Source organism: Halyomorpha halys, unplaced genomic scaffold (assembly GCF_000696795.3).
Source record: "Halyomorpha halys isolate HHAL.00 unplaced genomic scaffold, Hhal_1.1 Scaffold1434.1, whole genome shotgun sequence".
Lineage (NCBI taxonomy): Eukaryota > Metazoa > Arthropoda > Insecta > Hemiptera > Pentatomidae > Halyomorpha > Halyomorpha halys.
The window spans coordinates 133,907-139,213 of NW_027115073.1; the positions used below are offsets into that span (position 1 = coordinate 133,907).

At 30.5% G+C, this 5,307-nt stretch overlaps 1 long non-coding RNA gene across 1 annotated transcript in view; it reads left to right on the forward strand.

Annotated features, from left to right (window-relative positions):
• Window positions 1-3,965, forward strand: part of LOC136796953 (uncharacterized) — an 83,822-nt gene extending 79,857 nt beyond the window's left edge. Inside the window, exon 4 of the long non-coding RNA XR_010844741.1 lies at window positions 3,699-3,965. This is a non-coding gene — a long non-coding RNA (uncharacterized lncRNA). The remainder of the gene's footprint in view (window positions 1-3,698) is intronic.
• The last annotated feature ends 1,342 nt before the right edge of the window (window positions 3,966-5,307 follow it).

The window sequence follows — 5,307 nt, forward strand, 5'->3', positions numbered from 1 at the left end:
TTGTGATAAAGTTTTAACAAATAGTGACTGTGATAAATGAATTTTAATTTTGGTTTTAATGTGAATATTGACTAATTAGGTAATTAGGCATAATGTGGGATATACTTATTAACAAAAAAATATATTTTACCTAATGTTTTAATGTTACATAGAAATTGTTGTTTTGACCTGGGCAGAATAGCCTGCATGAAGTTGAGTTTTTAAATCATTTAGTTCCAAAATTATATTAAGGTATATCCCATCCCTAGTTCAGGGTTGACTTCGAAATTTAAAGTTTTTCAGGCATGAGAGAAATCTCTAAGCCAAAAAGGAATGACTATCAAACCGATCTAATATAATTACTGTGCTTAAAATTAGTTGAAGGAAACAAGAAACTGTTGATAAATCTGGATCAGGTAGATGTGTATCAATATCTAGTAATCTAAATAAGTAATGATCGCGGGAGGATTCCAGCGTAACAAATATATACCACCAGATCCTTAATAAAAGACTATATTTGATCCAATAAGAGATGAGATATCCCGGGAACCGCTAATGGAAAAGTTTTTATAGAAAAGAATTAATTTTATTCCGTCGTGTTCATAGCATGACTATCAATAGTTAACCAGAGTATATAGCGAGCAAAGACTAAAAAGAAAATGACCACGCAAGCGACCGTGGAAGCGGAACCTGGTAAGGAACAGAGGAATAACTTAAGGTGAACTCCGTCAGAGATGAGCAGGCCTCTTGTAAAGGAAGTCAAAGATAAGTGGCAATCTTTGTGGAACGAAAGCCCAATGAGTAAATTAAAAATTATTAAAAAGGATGTCAAGTCCTGGGGTACCTCCAGTCGCAAATGCCGTAGAGAGGAAGTTGGACAGACCAAGCTGAGAATAGGTCACACGAGGCTCACCCACTCCTATCTTATTTCAAAAGAAACGCCTCCGAACTGCCAGTATTGCAATAACAATTTAACAATAAGCCATGATTTCCAACGATGCCCATATTTTACACCACGCCTCAATAGCTTGGGACTAAGCCAAGATATCTCAAAAACCATTGGAGACGATGATAAGGCAATAGAATTGGTGTTTCAGTTTTTGAAATCACAAAATTTACTGACAAAAATATAACTTGATCGGAAGGAAAAAATAAAATAATCAAATTAAAAAATAAATAAAATTTAACGAATATTAGCAAAATTAAATAAAATATAAATCGCGTTGATGACCAATGAAGTTTGGCGCCATTAACAACCAAACAAACTTAAGGTGAAGGAAAAACGTTGGCCACGGATAGAGAAATGAAATGATTTTATTCTGGGACAAATGTCCTAAGAATGAAGGCATGGTTCACACATCATTATTATTAAAAGTTTCAGTATGCAAAATAAAATTACATTAACATCTTAGTTTAATTTCTATTTGCAATGCTAATCAATATATGCCTATTAACATAAATAATTTATCCATTTTAGTCTCAACACATTTTATTTTTCTTAAACGTCTGACGTTTCGGCCAATCCGGCCATACTCAGGGACAATCTACTACAAAACAGCTTTTATTACTTGTATGATCCTCAAACATTTCAAATTACTTAACATTATTATTTATGATTTATCTTACCTTAGTACAATTTTGGAACTAAATGATTTAAAAACTCAACTTCATGCAGGCTTTTCTGCCCAGGTCAAAACAACAATTTCTATGAAACATTAAAACATTAGGTAAAACATATTTTTTTGTTAATAAGTATATCCCACATTATGTCTAAAGAAAATAATACATTCAAAAGGAAAATACTTGAATCCATTTACATATCTGAAAATATTAACTATACAGTGAATTTGAAAACAGATACAAGAAATTTGAACCTATGCAGAGATATAAAGTAAAATTAATTTATGAAAAATATAGGATAAATTGAATGTGGATAATTTTAATTAGCCTTGATGGGAATTTAACCAATGAAATAAAGAGGAAAATTAACAAAAATGTTGTTATAATAAATAATTGTAATGCTTGAACTGAGTGGAGGAAGGTTACAAGCATTGTTGTGATAAAGTTTTAACAAATAGTGACTGTGATAAATGAATTTTAATTTTGGTTTTAATGTGAATATTGACTAATTAGGTAATTAGGCATAATGGGGGATATACTTAGTAACAAAAATACGTGTTTTACCTACAGAATAGCCTGCATGAAGTTGAGTTTTTAAATCATTTAGTTCCAAAATTATATTAAGGTAAGATAAATTATAAATAATAATGTTAAGTAATTTGAAATGTTTGAGGCATGTAATAAAAGCTGTTTTGTAGTAGATTGTCCTTGAGGATGGCCGGATTGGCCGAAACGTCGGACTTTTAAGAAAAATAAAATGTGTTGAGACTAAAATGGATAGAAATTAAATTATTTATTTTAGCAAAATTTAACCAGTCTCAAGAACGTGTTTAAGATTATAAATTAAATATATGCCTATTTACATCATTCACATTGATGTGGAGGTTTCGTTATGTATAAGTGAAGGAATAGGTTTAAAGGAAAGTATGGATGAGGATTGGCGAATGGATATGGGAAGGAAATACTAGAAAGAGGCTGCATGTATGACGAATTTTCTGAAGGAGGCGGTTCTAGGAGAGGGCATATATTTATGTATGCATCGATTGGTTGGGATCTTGTGTTTAATGAATGGATGGATGAATGTAGAGTGAGGAGATCGAGGAAGAAAGAAGTGTTTAAGTAATGGATTACTGCTGCCTCGACACCCATAGGTTAAAGAAGAAGGATAGATACCTATTGCGTTTTCACTTTATAAGTATGGACTATGTATAATATTAATGATAATAAATCTATTAACTACCAAATAGACCTTTCAGCTACGCACTGCAATTTTTTTATTCCTTACACTATTTTCCAAAAGAAGAGACTTACTTGGAATCCACACACAAGACTGAAACGACAAGAAACTGCTCGTAGATTCCGATTGCTACAACACTTACTTGACAAACGCTCTGAACTTCCCATTCACTACAAAAAATTAGTATACACTACAATAATCAGACCAATTTGGACATATGGAATTGAGCTCTGGGGCTCCCATCAAATTCTTCCCGCATCCAATCGTTACAATCCAAAATCCTACGTAAAATCCTTGATGCTCCTTATTACGTCACAAATAAACTCATTCACAAAGACCTTAACATCCCATTCGTTGCAGATTTGACCCAAAACAGATATGCGTCTTTTCATTCCAAACTCCTTAACCATCCTAACCCATTAATTCTTAATCTTTCATCCTTAACAATCCCTGATAATCCTCCGAGGCGTCTGAAAAGAAGATGGCCACGGGACCTTCTAATTTAAATTAATGTTTGAAGTACCACCAATGGGTGGTTCCTTCTCAAGATTTTCAAGTGTATGAAACATACTACATATTTACCTATTGTATTATTTTGTACAGTTGTAAATTACATTAAATAAATAATTTTAAAAAAAAAATTTCCAAAAGAACGTTTGTAACTGGAGAAGCGATATAAAATATTTTGCCGGACTTTGAGGTTAAGGAACTCGCTGTGAATATACTGATGTTATTAGATAATAAAATTAGATTATATTAAATTGTTTATGTTTCTCCAGAAATTCCATGCGATATTTATATAATTGATGTTAAGGATAATTTATTTATTTTTTGTTTTCTTATGCTAGCTGTTTTGTTTCAGTTGATCTCACTTGTTTGGTTATTTGTGAGGCATGTTACAACACTCCTAGCTGGGTTGACTTCTTGAGTGATCAAATTCTGGAGCTTATCTCAAACGACCTGATAGGCCAGTAGCTAGCGGGACCCTGATCAAACCGCTTACTTCTCTGGTGCGTCATTATGTTTCATATCATTAATATTTATAGCTCTAGTAATTTATTTTGTTAGCTATTTTAAAATTTTATCTGTAAATATCTCAGTGTAATTTATAGTGCTTTACTGTACCGAACCATTGGCCACCCTAAAATTTATAGCACTTTAACATTTTATTGCTTATTGATATTAATTATTTCCAATAAGCAATTTAAAAAAATGCATAAAATGACCATGATAGAATTATTTAAAATAAATGTTTTTGAATAATAATTTTATACAATAAGCTTGAAATAATAAAGAAAAATAATGAGATATAGTTGAGTGTCCTGGTTACTAAGTATTCCCTTAAATATTTTTTAGTATGTATTTTATATTTTTTAGTAATAACTAAATATTTTTTTAAATTAAGAAAAAAATGTAAATTTTACCTGATTGGGATTAGTGGAAAAGTCAGTTTAATTTATTTTTTTATAAAAATAAAACATACAATTTTGATTGAAACGGTATGTTTCAAATATATAAGATGCAATTCAATGCTCAAATTACAATTTATTACTTGTACAATTCAGGATTAAGTATCTTATTTATAATCAATTTAAGTTCTATAAAATTTCTGAAACGCAAATACGTTTAGTGAATAGAAATTATACGGTTTAGGTATAGAAAAAAAACTAAAGATAGACCTTTCCACTTGCAACAAACTAGTGCAGTTTTTCTTTTTTTAATTTTAAAAATAAATTTCGGTCTTGAATATAACTAAATACTAAGACCAAGTACAAACAATCTAAACCAATTTTTTTCTTTAATTATTTCGACTGTAACAGATGATTATTTATTCAGTCATTATAGCCGTAAGTCAACCCTCTGGGTTCCACCCAGCCTCATAAATAGGATACCCATAATTGGGAAAAGATAAGGAGGTCCATCGTGATTCTGACCAAATTACCTGCTTGTGCAACCGGTGCTTCCTTACAAAGTACCTACTGCACTCCTAACCCTTCATAGTACCATAGCAGTGCACATTTATTTTTATTATATACATATTATTAAATGAAATAATAAAAATGTACTCACCTTGAAGAGTCAAGTTCAGCTCTTTGCATAGGAGTATAATATCTTTCAAGAAAAACAGTAATATAACGATTTTTATGACATTTTATTTTATCCTTAGGGTATGTCCTAATGGTAAAATAATCATTTCTTGGTACAAAAATTTACTTTTCTCATTAAATATTGTAATATAGGTTCCAGAATTTATTATTAAACTACTCTCAAGCGGGTAATACGCAACAACTATCACAACTATACCTACTATATTCCTATGAATAACTTAAACAAATATAATAAGAAACATATATCATACATTAAATAACTTTGAAGCACGACCATAATACAAGTCCTGTCTTGTATTTTGTTAGTTATAAATAAATAAAAAACATAAATATAAACAAATTTGTATAAAAGAAGCCCTGAAA